The sequence below is a fragment of the Triticum urartu genome, chromosome 3, assembly GCF_003073215.2.
Source record: "Triticum urartu cultivar G1812 chromosome 3, Tu2.1, whole genome shotgun sequence".
In the NCBI taxonomy this organism is placed as follows: domain Eukaryota; kingdom Viridiplantae; phylum Streptophyta; class Magnoliopsida; order Poales; family Poaceae; genus Triticum; species Triticum urartu.
Window position 1 is genome coordinate 146,296,192 of NC_053024.1, and position 15,640 is coordinate 146,311,831.

Consider the following 15,640-nt stretch of genomic DNA (forward strand, 5'->3'; position numbering starts at 1 on the left):
TGTGTGAACCAGGGAGATATAAGGCCAGTTTGGCTTGCGTCCTGAGCATCTTTTGCCTGGTCTGGGGTTGTGGCTGGATTTCATGCACGCTTGTTTGGTTGCTACCCTGTGAAAAAGAAAGCCCGCCTGGCATGGGTTCCCTTGGACTTTAATTAGCCTGGCTGAACTCCAGACACTGCAAGTAGACTGGCCCAGGCGACCGATTTCGAACGCCTGGTCGTGCTTGGTCGTGTGGCCACGAAGCTAACAGCAACATGGATGGATATTAGCATTAAATAATTGATGCATGGATTGATTGATGGGACATTGATGCTTTGCCTGGCCCAGGCATGAACCAAACGCTTCAGCACCACACAAGCCTGGCCAGGCAGAAATATTTTACATCTCATGTCCACACCAGGCAGTACCAGCCATCAAGGCATGCAGGTCAGTCACGAACCAAACTGACCAATAAAGTTTGAGAGAGATTGAGGAGCCCCGATAAGGCTGAGTGGTGCGTCAGATAGCTGAGAGGGGGAAAGAGATATTCCATCTGCTCGATAATGCAGTGCATGTAAATTTTTTAGAAGTCAAGCTTTGGAAACTTTGATCAAGTTTACACAAATGTTATTTATATCTACAATACCAAAGATACATCATACAAAACTACATCTCATGGTGAATCTAATGGTATATGTTTGCCGTACTAGATGTAATTCTTTTTCTCCACGTACATGGTCAAACTTTGTGATGTTTGACTTTTCAATAAATCTATATGCTATGGACCGAGGAGAGTGCCTCAGTCGAGACAGATCAAATGCGTGTGAAGGAGAATGAGTAAGTGTGCAAAAAGAGTATGTGTGTGAAAGAGAAAGTGACAACAAACGATAAATTAGAGAGAGAGTGTGTGCTTTTTCGTTTCTTATGCGAACATATCACGCATGCATCTCCGAGATGGAAAAGCGAGGCGAGGAGATACACGAAGATGGCTAGTGTGTGATTGTTTGCAACGGATAGAGACACCCCTGTAGCACATGTCCAATAGAGGTGTGGCCAACAAGGAACAAAGGTCGAGAGGGACACATGGATGGCATGGACGCATGGGGAGGGAGAGAGGGTGTGTTTGTGATAGAGAGATCCCGTCGAGATCGTGAGGGGACTATATGGGTGGGAGATCGAGGGAGTGCGTGCGCGATAGAAAGATGCCCCGAGAGAAATCGAGATAGACCATGCACATGTTTGTGATGGAGCCTAAGATTAGCTAGTCATATACATATAGGGGGGACTGCGTGTGCCTACAATTGAGTGAGAGACCATCATACTTGGCTAGCTGGGCATGAGATTGTGTGTGTGCGCGTGTGAGATGGAGAGAGAACGAGGGGGAGAGATAGAGTTTTAGATGGGCCTATCGAGTGCGAGTGAGATATGCATGTGTATGTGTGACCCAGGTGGATGTAGAGTTTGAGAGAGGGGGGAAGAGCTCCCAGACGACATACTGGTGCGTGAGAGAGTTACAGGCAAAGAGCCAAGGAATTTGTGTGTGTATGATGAGTGCACCCAAGATATCTAGCTTGGACTAGCTAGAGTATCATACATAGTGTGCGAGAGAGACCTATAGATGGTGTATATATGCATGCGAACTAGAAAGACCCCCCCCCCCACACACACACAAAGAGAGAGAGAGAGAGAGAGATGGAGAGAAATGTAGAGGGATGAACAAGGTTTTTGTGTCAGATGCGTGCGACAGAATTGAAGATTGTCGGTGAGAGAGAGAGAGAGAGAGAGAACAGGAGTCCGGGAGAGGGGTAGGTCGCGTTTTATGCATCAAAGACTGATATAAACCATGTTTCGATATAAACTTGCACTCAAATATTTAAATTGGAGAACATGTTGTCTGCAATCCACACATGAACGGATATATGCGTATATCAAACAAGTTCATTAATTTGACTTTCAACATGTTCATGGAGTACTATAATACTGTACAACATGCTACTCGATTGAGGTGTTCAATTTTGGATTTAGTTCACTATTTTGCCCTACTGAACGAGCTATTTCATTGAATCGAGATATTTGATTTTGGGTTTGATTTACGTTTTTGAGTGGGTCAACTATTTGTCAGATAGTAAATTGCTAGCAACGAGCATGTAAAAACACATTACTCCCGAGCATCATCTCTCCATCTAAAAAAGAAGTGGCAAGCTAATATTTTAAAATTTGATCCGAATCGACTTGGTAAGGTAGACGTGGATGCTCGTTCTCCCAAAATTTGAACAAACCATTAAACATCCTCTCTGCTCGGTGGAATTCGCCTGAGCAAATAAATGGGAGACGTGAAATTACCGTCCTATGTGGGACACGCATCAATTGGCCCATTGTACATCGTGGGTAGGTCCGTAACTTCATCCAAGCGCGCCTTCTCCTCGACCGAAATGACATGTCCCGAATAATTCATAAACCATGGTCGGCAAAACACGCTCTCCTTGCCCGAAATAGCTCGCGCCCACTATTTCAAAACACGCTCTCCTCACCCGAAATCGCTCGCGCCCACTATAGTTCAAAACACGCCCTCCTCGCCCGAAATCGCTCCCGCCCAGAGAAGCAAAGTTACTCTACTATCCCTGACCCTCAGTACACAGACCCAAGCCGAGAAGCCTATAGGTAAGGGTAGAACTGTAATTCCCCCTCACATCTCAGACAAATGCGTCCGTAAGACATGGTTCCACTCCCCTCCCAATTTCCCCTGCCCGCCCCCATTCATACCTCGTGGGCGCCAAATCACCTTCTCCCCAGGAAGCTCCCTTCTCCCGAGCCGCAAAACCTCAGCCCCACCTCCACGGCGCCCCCACCGCACCAATTTCACAGCCGCCCTCCTCCCTAATGCCGGAGACGCTGTCCAATTGCCATCGTGCACTGGGCCTTGTGCCTCTTACTCCGTGCTACTGGTGTTGCCTCGACGACGGCCGTGTGAACCATACCAGAGCCGATTCACCCCCGCCGTTGTTCACGGCGCCGGAGCGGCTCCAACTTCGGATCCGTCCAGAGTCCTGGCACTGCTTCGACGTAGCCGTCGACCATCGCGACATCGCTCTTTCCCTGCCGCCGGTCGCCACCGCAACCGCGCCGGCCTCACTGACTCAGTAGCTGGACCTGCCTACTTCACCATGCCGCCAGATAGGTCGCACCCTCATCTCAAATCACTTTATTTAGGTGTCAATTGTCTGAATTTTATTTTGGGCCGATCGATTTGCAATGGGAAGCAGCACCCCTCGAGGCGGCGGAGCTCCTAGGCTGCCGGTTGGCTGGTGTCTAACGTAAGGGTGCGAGGCCACAAAGTTCGCCGCGGAAGCAGCGCTTAGATGGCTATGTTTTAGAGTTGTGTGGGTTGAAGGTACTGCCGCCGCCGGATCTGGATGATGAGGAGTCTTTGTGGATTGGCCCGGGGGCGGCGCAACCACGGCAGTGCGGTGGGGCGGGGAGCGGGGTTTTGGCCGGGGCCACGGACGGCGGAGGCAGGCTGCTCTGCCGTTGGTCGCTGGCTCTTCAGGGAAGATTCCGAACAATGTCAGCCGGGAGGCACAAGACGGCCAGCCATCCGGCATAGATCGGACAGTACCAAAATAAAATAAAATCGTGTGACCCCAATTTAGTCTTCAGTCAACAGACGTGTGACCACTCTTGTACCTTGCTGTTGATCTCTTAGTGTATTTCTTCAGATCAAAGAGATATGTCGTTCTTAAAATTATACATTATCTGCATCTTCAGACACACCGTCTTCCGACTCACCGCAGCTGCTCCAACAAGGGAAGCATACACCAGAAGGGAGCTATAGTCCCCACTCAACAGTTCCCTGCATCGAATGCGCATTCCCGACATGCACAGCCACAACAACTGCAGGGCCATCGACAAGTCAGCACGTGATGCTCACTCCTATGGATGGCAGCCAGATAGGTTGTACCCTCATCTTACTTGTGTGCAACATTTATTGCTTTGTTATTCATCTAAGCATGGAAAATAGATCATCACATTTCACTGTATATTCATGCTGATCTCTGATAACCCACAAGTATAGGGGATCGCACAGTTTTTGATAAGTAAGAGTGTCGAACCCAACGAGGAGCTAAAGGTAGAACAAATATTCCCTCAAGTTCTATCGACCACCGATACAACTCTACGCACGCTTGACGTTCGCTTTACCTAGAACAAGTATGAAACTAGAAGTACTTTGTAGGTGTTTTCGGAAAGGCTTGCAAGAAAGTAAAGAGCACGAAAATAAAACTAGGGGATATTAAGGTAAAGAAGCAACTAAAGTAAATATAGCGAGTGTGGAAAAGTGGTGGTAGGAGTTGCGAAATTGTCCCTTAAGCAATTGACTACTTTACTAGACCGATAGCAAGTATTATGTGGGAGAGGCCACTGCTAGCATGTCATCCCTGACTTGGAATTCTATGCACTTATGATTGGAACTATTAGCAAGCATCCGCAACTACTAATGTTCATTAAGGTAAAACCCAACCATAGCATTAAGATATATTGGTCCCCCTTCAATCCCGTATGCATCAATTTCTATGCTAGGTTGAAGCTTCTGTCACTCTTGCCCTCCAATACATAGTCCTATCAACATACAACTAACCCTAGGGTGTGATCCACGCGCGCAATCATATGATGGGAACCAAAGGACAGCAACATAACCACAAGCAAATTAAATAAATCATAGCAATTCATCAACCACCGATAGGACAACGAAAATCTACTCAGACATCATAGGATGGCAACACATCATTGGATAATAATATGAAGCATAAAGCACCATGTTCAAGTAGAGGGTACAGTGGGTTGCGGGAGGGTGGACCCCTGTAGATAGAGGGGGGAAGGTGATGGAGATGTTGGTGAAGATGGCGGAGGTGTTGGTGTAGATCGCGGTGATGATGATGGCCCCCGGCGGTGTTCCGGCGCCACCGGAAGCGAGGGGGAGAGAGCCCCCCTCCTTCTTCTTCTTCTTTGACCTCCTCCCTAGATGGGAGAAGGGTTTCCCCTCTGTTCCATGGCCTCCATGGCACGGGAGGGGCAAGAGCCGCTCCGAGATTGGATCTGTCTCTCTGTCTCTCTTTGTTTCTGCGTTCTCAGATTCTTCCCTTTCACCGTTTCTTATATTCCTGGAGATCCGTAACTCCGATTGGGCTGAAATTTTAACACGATCTCTATTTGGAAATTAGCTTTCTCGCGATGAAAGAAGGGCATCAACCACCTTACGGGGTGGCCACGGGGGTCAGGGGCGCGCCTGACACCCTGGGGCGCGCCCCCCTACCTCGTGCCCCCCTCGGGCACCGTCTCGCGATGATTCCACTTCCCAAAATTCATAAATATTCCAAAATAAATCTCCGTCAGTTTTTATTCCGTTTGGTATGGGTTTTCTGTGAAACAAAAAACATGCAACAAACAGGAACTGGCACTGGGCACTGGATCAATATGTTAGTCCCAAAAATAGTATAAAAAGTTGCCAAAAAGTATATGAAAGTTGAATAATATTGGCATGGAACAATCAAAAATTATAGATATGACGGAGACGTATCAATCTCTTATGGGTCTTGTTCAGGAGTTAACGTTGTTCCATAGTTCAGCTAAGATACTTGTTCTTAAGTAACACTGTTCCATAGTTATCATCCATCAGCCAATGCTATCCCACAGGCTGGTGATTATAGTATTATACCACTTCTAGCATTTCCTATGTTGTTCTTTAATACTTTTGTGTGCCATCTAGTTAATCTCGAGTACAAACGATACATATTCTATAGCTTTCATCTGTGTTCTCCCTTTAGTTTATGAGACCTGTTGCTGCTAGTTAACCCCAGTCCTACTATTTATGTCGTCTCCTACAGGCACTCATTACATAAATCTAACTACTAGTTGTCTTCTATGCATGTCAGATATAATTGCACACACTGGTATACCCATAAGAACCTCACGGAGCAATGTAAAGGCCAATAAACTTGATGTCAATGATACCCAATATGATGGAACATGTAAAGGCAGTTCTTCAGAAGACTTGCAGAAAGATGATGAATCCTCTTCACCCCACAAGGTCCTTGCTCTAACTTGGCCTGTGATATGGGTACAACATGCATATAATGTCCTGGAGTGTATCTAGTCTGTTGCAATGTCATGTGCTTAGCATGCTAATCATGCATGTAAATATGTCATGCCTTCCTGTTTTTCAATACCTATTCCATTCATGATAACATGTTCTCAAATTCAAGTACTGTCATTCTACTCTATCGCAATGTCATCTGCTGAATTTGGACATCATGCTTCTGAATATCTTATGCATTGTTATTCATTAGTATGTACTTCATCTGTCTACCATACCATGTTTTTTTACATTAAAGTGTTGTTCTAGTGCTCTCTTGCAATGCCATCTTATTTTCCCAATTATACACGTGTATGTTGCCTTAGTTATTTCTGTACGTATTCCGCTAGCATACAGTTTTACATCCAACTAGTGTTTTTTTGTTGTGTTGTCCTGTCGTATCCCTAGCTCTTACACCATACTCCCTCCGTCCGGATTACATGTTGCCGAAATGGATAAAAAAGGATGTATCTAGAACTAAAATACGCCTAGACCCATCCATTTTTTTCCGAATGGAGGGAATACATGTCAATATGTCATGCCTTTCTATTCTTCAGTACCTATTCCATCTCTCTGCTGCCGCATGTTTTATAATTAAAGCACCATTCTTCTATACAAGGCATGCAAGGGGAAGACGACTATGTTAGAATCTGAAGGGTTACAAACAAGGCCTTTGCAAAAGATCCAAATGCCAGGAGATAATAAACCAACTCCAGTTTTTATAGATACTGCTCCAGCAAAGAGAAACCCAACTCCTACTGATAATAAGCAGATTCCAGTGTCCAAAGAACTAGTCCGCTCCAGTCCAGCAAAAATATGTCAACTCAATTCTAAGAAGCGTGTGCGTATCCTTGCATCATGAAATTTTATAGCATGCTGATCACATTTTCTACATGTTTCTTACCCATCTCTCTTTTAGAAAATAAGCTTAACAGATAGAAGATTTTCTACAATGGTATCATTTATGAGGAAAGATTCTTGCAGGAATTCTCTGTGCTCCAATGTAGATGTAAGTACCTGTTGTATATCACTATATTTTTACATCAGCATGTATTTTGTTAATCGGTGTGAATCCAACCTTTATCTAATCTAAATTTAGTTGTAGCAAAATTTATGATTAAAGGCCACAATGTTGATTTTTGCAAGGAAAACTGCCTGGTAGTTTTGCATCCTGAGCTGCATGAGTGTACTATCTCATATCAGTGGGTTTGAATACTTTGGTTCTGCAGTGGGTTTTCAGTGTTTTTTTACTGTGTTGTCCTGTCGTATCCCTAGCTCTTACATCATACTCCCTCCGTCCGGATTAAATATCGCAGAAATGGATAAAACTGGATGTATCTAGAACTGAAATACGCCTAGACCCATCCATTTATTTCTGGATGGAGTGAATACATGTCAATATGTCATGCCTTTCTATTCTTCAGTACCTATTCCATCTCTGCTGTAGCATGTTTTATAACTGAATCACCATTCTTCTATATAAGGCATGCAAGGGGAAGATGGCTATGTTAGAATCTAAAGGGTTACAAACCAGGTCTTTGCAAAAGATCCAAACGCCAGGAGATAATAAACCAACTCCATATGTCATAGATACTGCTCCAGCACAGAGAAACCCAACTACCACCGATAATAAGCAGATTCCAATGGCCAAAGAACTAGTCCGCTCCAGTCCAGCAAAGAATGTCAACTCCATTCTAAGAAGCGTGTGTGTATCCTCGCATCATGAAATTTTATAGCATTCTGATCATATTTTCTACATGTTTCTTACCCGTCTCTCTTTTAGAAAAATAAGGTTAAATGATACAAGACTTCCTCCATTGGGATCGTATTCGAGGAAAATATCTTGCAGGAATTCTCTATGCTCCAGTGCTGATGCAAGTACCTGTTGTATATCACTATATTTTTACATCAGCATGTATTTTGTTAATCGGCCTGAATCTAACCTTTATCTGATCTAAAATTAGTTGTAGCAAAATGTTAAAGGTGCCAATGTTGATTTTTGTAAGGAAAACTGCCTGGTAGTTTTGCGTACTGAGCTGCATGAATGTGCTATCTCATATCACGCACATTACTGAATTGTAGTGCTTCTCTGGTTGCCCATTCATTCATTGTGTCAATGTTGCTTTCGTATTACCTTACCTGGCTGATGATAGCTGTGTCATATTGTGTTAATTTGGTGTAGGCTAGTTGCCCAAACGTTCATTGTGTCAATGTTGCTTTCCTATTATCTGACTTGGCCAATGATAGCAATGCTAGTGTGTTAATTTTGTGCAGGCTGCTGAAGATAAGAAGACAAACTCTGAAAACTGCAAGGCAACCCCATTGTTTCTTTCCAGTAAATCTAGGCCAGGTAATATGGCAATAACTCAAGATTAATCTGTTTGGTTCATGTCCTAATTTATGTTATGATGCAGTGGTCAATACACTCTCCACTATCAATAATACAAGCCTGCCAAAATTGCCATCTGAATCTGTTCAGTAACCTCTGTCTCAAATGCGACGGAATAAATGTATGTTTGTGAACCAATTAATGGCTGAAGCAATGATGGAAATGGTGGATGAATTAGAGGTACAGAGTCATGTGTGACGCCCTCGATTCAATCGTACACTAATCATACACGCAAATGTGTACGATCAAGATCAAGGACTCACGGGAAGATATCACAACACAACTCTAGACACAAATGAAAATAATACAAGCTTTATATTACAAGCCAGGGGCCTCGAGGGCTCGAATACATAAGCTTGAATACACAAGAGTCAGCGGAAGCAACAATATCTGAGTACAGACATAAGTTAGACAAGATTGCCTTAAGAAGGCTAGCACAAAAAGCAACAACGATCGAAAATGCAAGGCCTCCTGCCTGGGAGCCTCCTAACTACTCCAAATCGTCAGTGGTCTTCACGTAGTAGTAGGCATCCTCCGGGTAGTAGTAGTCATCGGTGGCGTCGTCTGGCTCCTGGGATCCGTCATCTGGTCGCAACAATCAGGTATGGGGGAAAAAGAAGTAGCAAAGCAACCGTGAGTACTCATCCAAAGTACTCGCAAGACTTACTTCAGATCTAAACTAAGTATGCATCTGTATCAAACAAATGGGTTGTATCTGTGGACTAAACTGCAGAATGCCAGAATAGAGAGAAGGCCTAGTCCTATCGAAGACTAGCATCTTCTGGAAACCACCATCTTGCAGCAACAGGAGGAAGTAGTGTAGTATAAAGTAAAGAAGCAGAAATGTTATCGACCTTGGCCAGAGATCCTTTCTCGACTCCCTGCGAGAAAGCAATCCCAGAGCCATACTATCCAGTCATCATCTCATATCCAAGTCTCATCTCCATGTCTCATCTCAAGTATCCAGTTCTAGTTGTATCGATCGGGATACAACTCCAAGTGTCCGTTACCGTAGGACAGGCTATCGATAGTTGTTTTCTTCCCTGCAGGGGTGCACCAACTTACCCACCACGCTCGATTAACTTCGGCCGGACACACTTTCCTGGGTCATGCCCGGCCTCGGAAGATCAACACGTCGCATCCCTACCTAGGCACAACAGAGAGGTCAGCACGCCGGTCTAAATCCTATGGCACAGGGATCTGGGCCCATCGCCCTTTGCACACCTGCACGTTGCGAACGCGGCCGGAAGCAGAACTAGCCCCTTAATACAAGAGCAGGTTTACGGTCCAATCCGGCGCGCGCCGCTCAGTCGCTGACGTCACGAAGGCTTCGGCTAATACCACGACGTCGAGTGCCCATAACTGTCCCCACGTAGATGGTTAGTGCGTATAGGCCAGAGGCCCCTCAGATCAAATATCCAAATCGTAGTGGATTAGGAACGCGCGGTAACGAGCAAAGACTCACGATCGATGTGACCCCGTCGCCCTGTCTTGAGTACTTGCGGCAAGGGCTAAGAATGCCTGGCCCCACCTCGTAAGTATATCGCGGGCACCTTCCAGGTCAACCCGACTCCACATCACTCGCAATTAAGCTCGCGCGGGTACCACTCAGGGTCAACCCATCTTTAGTCACATGGTTCAGTGCAAAGTCATAGTAACCATAGTAACTATGTGTCTAACACCGAGGGGAAAACCCGAGGAATCACCCCCGGTGAATTCCACTCGATGTTGTCATCAAGGTGAACGTAAGAGGATCCACCCTCAAGGTTCACGTTTGATGGGTTGCACGACAGAGCCGTAACGGAAGTGGTTAAGGAGGAAATCACCCTCGATGACCTCGACCGTAAAGCTACACTACGGAGATCTCATCAGGAGTGATGTAAGAGGTTCCACCCTCGACACTCGATGGTAACTCTGTAGAGTCGTACAACTAAGGGGGGTGATGTGCGGTGTCGGGCCCTGGGCATCGATCACGTTGATCGAGTCATCGAACATAAAGCGGGGCAACTGGGACAAGGTGGGGGTCACTGATGGATCACTAACCATCCTATACTAAGCAGTTTAGGATAAGCAGGTAAGGTATGAAAGCAGGTAACAACAACAGGCTATGCATCAGAGTAGGATCATACAGAAAACAGTAGCAGTTCTAATGCAAGCATGAGAGGGAAAGAAATGGGCGATATTGGAATGCTCAAGGGGGTTTTGCTTGCCTGGTTGCTCTGGCAAGGAGGGGGTCGTCGTCGACGTAGTCGATCACAGCGGCAGCGGTCTCGGGGTCTACCGGAGAGAAGAGGGGGAAGAAACAGAAAATACCTAGCAAGCAAGTGCATAACAGGACAACATGCAGAGTTAGACATGTTCTAATGCGGTGCTACACGATACCGGTGAAGGGGGATAGCATCCGGGAAAGATTTCCCGGTTCCGGACCTGTGTTAGACAGATGACCGGAGGGGGAATGTTCCATGTTCAGATAGTTAGAGGCATCTGACAGGTAAACGGACCACGTATTCGGATTCGTCTCGTCGTTCTGAGCAACTTTCATGTATAAAACTTTTTCATCCGAGTTACGATTTAAATTCTATGAATTTCTAAAGATTAAGCCATTTTCTGGATTTATTTAAATTAACAGAAAAGATAAAATGACATCAGCATGGCGTGCTGATGACGTCAGCAGTCAACAGACTCGCTGACTAGGTCAAACTGACCAGTGGGTCCCACCTATCATAGACTGAGGGCTAACAGCGGGTTATTTTAAATGAACAGGGTGTCAATTAGCAGTTGGGCCCCACATGTCAGTGACTAATTACCTAACTAATTACTTTTAATTATAAAACCATTTTAATTAGCTATTTAAGCGGTGGGGCCCGCACGTCAGTGGCTGGGGCCTGCCCAGTCAGCATAGTTGACCAGGTCAACTTGGCCAGTTGGGGCCCTAAGGCCCACGGGCAGTGACCCAGGGGTGGGCCCCGCTCAGGCCAGGTCAGCGCTGGCGCCGGAGCCGCCCCGGCGAGCTCTCACGCGGCGGCGAGGCACGGGTGAGCTTCGGGTTTCGCCCACAGGGCATCTCCGGGGCTGTGGCTGGTCTTGTTCGAACGGCAAGACGACAGCAGAGCGATCTGCGACGGTGGCGGAGGCTGCGGTGGCCGGAGCTGGGCGCATCGAGCTCATCGGCGACGAGGTTCTCCGGGCGAGGTACGGGAACGGTGCTACGGGGCGCAAAGCGAGCTGCGCGAGGTTCCTACGGTGCCTACTCGACGCAAGAAGTGGAACGGTGGCACGCACGGGACCAAAAGGCCACCGTGGCCACGCCGGCGACAAGGCCAGGCGGCGGCGCATTCAGGTGAGCGTGGAACGGGTGCTACCGACTACCAGAGGAGGCTGGGGAGGGCGCATCGGGTGCAGAGGCTCACCGGGGGAGCGTGGGGTCTGGGCAGAGGGCTCGGGGAGGACCGGCGGCGTAGCTCGAAGGCGAGGACGACGCAGTGGCCGAGCCGGAGAAGAAGAAGAATGCGGCGATATGAGGGGGTCCGGGGCTCGATCCATCAGCGTAGTGGAAGCAGAGGACCACGTCGGAGTTGTAGGACTTGTCGGGGCAACGAACGGACGACGATGGTCGCGTCTACTGCGAGCGGCGGCGAGGAAGGCGCTCGGCCATGGCGGAGAGCGAGGTGGATCTGAGGGGAGAGGGAGAGGCGGAGATCTGGGAGGAGAGCGGCGCGAGTGGGAAGCTGACGAGGCCAGGAGGCTAGGCCTTATCCCCTCGGCGCGAGCAGCGGGGTGGCGAGGCGGTCGGGCAGCGACCGCGCGGGCGCGCGCCTCGGTCGGGTGAACATAGGAAGGGGACGACCGCGGGGGGAGTGGGCTGGGCTGTGCACTGTAGCAATGGGCTACAAGTGCACAGTAGTAGCTAGGCCCTTTTCTATTTCCCTTTTTTATTTACAGAGAGAGAAAGGGGATTATTTAGCCAACTATTCCACTTAGCAAAAAATTTAGGAGGTGTCCCATTAAATCCCTGGTGATCATAGACAGTGCCACAATTATTTTGGAGACCCGAGGAATTCATTTGGTATTTTTCATAAATAGGATAGCATTTAAAAATGCTGAATTGGTGCTGATATAATTGCTAATGCTCATCTTTGCACCAAAGTGATGTTGTGTTCCTTAACAAATAATTGTTATGGAATTTTTGACAGATGATGAACATTTTTCCAGCAACTTTTAATCAACTTCAAACTTCACTTGAATTAGAATTGACTGGAATTTCCAATGGGATATTGGACAAAGGTGATTAAGCACTGTTTGGATAAATGATTAGCTTAATCACCGAGGGTTTCTGTAGCATGACACTGGGGGGTGTTACAAATCTCCTCCACTACAAGAAATCTCGTCCCAAGATTTAAGTGGGGAAGTAAAGAGTAACCTCGGGAGGACTGACCCTTATAGGGTTAATTATCTGGTGAACAAATCAGGGAATGAGGCGGAAGTATCTCTCGAGTTGAACTTAAATAAAATGTCGAGAGCAAAGTATGAGGGTACCATGAGAAGTTTTAACGGGCGGGCAATCATTCGATGCCTAATCAAAAGGTGAAAAGGGGTTCACAGCAACAACACCAACAAAAATTATTGCGTCTGATACTAGAATAGATCACTAGGAAGGTGGCTCATGAATTACTTACGGAGCCAAGAGCGAGGAATATCTTTGGCAACATGGTGTATAGGAGAGTCAGGTTTCGATCCTATGGAATTGTGGGTCATGGGCCCACCATGTGGGTTAAAGATAGGAAGAGTAGTGACATCTTGCACGGTCATGATAGCAAGGCAGGTCAGAGGATAGCATGTCTGTTATGTTGGCCACAAAGTTTGGTACCAAGGGCGAGGGACGAAGAGAACCATTTTCCTGCTCGTTAAGACGAGGCGGACCAATAGGCAAAGTTCTCGTCCATCGGTGGCTACTGAAATGCCACCATCAATAGTAACAGGCGTATTCTGACCAAGTAGTACATCGAGGTGTTTATAAAAGCAGTGACGTATTACTTCTTAGATCATATAAACCTCAAGAAGGTTAAACAGAACAATGGAAAGGAAAATGTGATTATCAGATTAAACAGAACAATGGAAAGGAAAATGTGCTTAAACACATATTTCAGGGGTATATCCTTCCCAAGAACAAGCAGAGTATGATATCCAATACCGGATAGAAGGTAGAAAACCACTTAGGTAAGGGGAGAGGAATTTCATGACGTTACCCATAAAGTGGTGTTTGGGTAATTGAGCAGGAAACATTTAGCATTGGGCTCGTTGAAAATCGGAGTACCACAGACAAGCTTCGAGATAGCATTGACATGGTCTTCAAGCAAGGTCGAACTTTGGATACACCAAGGATCCATCGGAAACAACTTAGAAAATAAGTCATACAATTTTAGCAGGGAAGAGATGAGGGTGTGGCCAACGGGCTCAGCCACAATCCATCGACATGCCAAAAGGATGTATTTCTGAAATTAATATGATCAAGTTTGTGTTGGCGGGAAGACAAGAATGTTGTTGATGCTGACACAAATCATCGAGAGGCAAGGATGGTATTTCTAGCCATGAATTCAATTGACATCTCTGAAGAATCCAAAGTGTGACGGTGATCAAGACAAAGTTTGTCGAGAGATTCTAAGAAGATGCACTCGAGCAGAAAAGGGAGGATGAAGTGAAAGGCTATGAGTACCACAGATTCGACACAAGCTCAAAGTCAAGCTTGTTGTTCGACGTGAAATGTTAAGATGAGGAAGATCGACGTAAGCTTAGCTCATCGTCGGAAGTTGCTCCGGCATAAGGACCAGGTAGCACAGTTAAAAAGTTGTCATGATAAAAATATAGCCGATCAGGCTAGTAATGATGTGATGGGGTATAAAGCTTCCCAGTAACAAGTACTAGGTGTAATGCCAGAAGGTAAATCGGAGTAGAGCTTAGACGGGGGAATGATTTGCAGAGGATAAGTAATTTTAACTTACCCAGTGAATGAGATCAAGGAGGAAATATGGTCGAGACCATAACTGCAAGGGATCCAATTTACGATACCGGAAGAATTATTCAAATGATTAAATATCCTTGCAAGAATCTTCCATGATAAGTTCCACACCGTGTCCGTGGGCATGAACACAAAGGTTCAGGGTCGACTCCCACTTCTACAATGCATAACCTTTCAATTTACTTCTCGCTCTTGATGAAGTTGTAGTATTGAAAAATTTATCGGACGAAAATCCAGTAGAGTATAATCCGCATAACTTTTGAGTTCACACAGATTAGGGAAGGCATAGGTTCATCCCATCGGGGCATCTTAGGAACATATATCATAAATTTCAAGAATAATAACACAAGCTCGGTAGTAGAGCATGCTTGTGAAAGCAGAGGATACAATTAACCAAAAGCATTACGTATCCGAGGAAAGGCTCACGAGCTTATTGAATATGAAGGATGTTGTTGGATAAAAATCCGAAAAAGGGGTCTGGTGGTCCGCAAGGGATCTGATGTGAGCATCAATATTCAACCAGAGGGAGAAAGAATGCAAGGAGATCAGATTATAGAAACAACTGACTAACTCAAAGCTCAATTGCAAAGGAATTATGAATTCCAAGACAAGGGATCAGAAGCAATGCTCTAATTAGGATGGATAGGTAGAATAGCCTTAGGGGTACAATCCATGGCGATTTGATTGGTCGAGATTCAGCACATGTTAAAATGACGTCTGAGCTAGAAGGATGAATTCTAGGATCTGACTGAGGATTGCGAGCATTCGCAACATATTGCATCAACAGACTCAAAATGATTATGACAAAGGCTGACCATAAGATTACTAGCCTTATGGTATTGACCATAATGCAAGCAAGCAAGAAAATCAAGAACAATAGGTTGTTGAGGATTTTCACAAGAACGAATGGTATTACGAAGACTTTTGTGAAGTACATGAGTCAACTGAGGATGAGCGGATACTCGATAGGTGCACAAGGTTATCCGTAGGGGTATTCAGATGTGAACTGCAAGGCAGTAAGCTCAAAGGATTCTCGGAACAGCGGTTCAGGGCATCTTGTAATAACAAGAGCAACAAGGAATGATTGTATGAATGAAAAGTGTATATAGTTATTAATAAGGATATATCG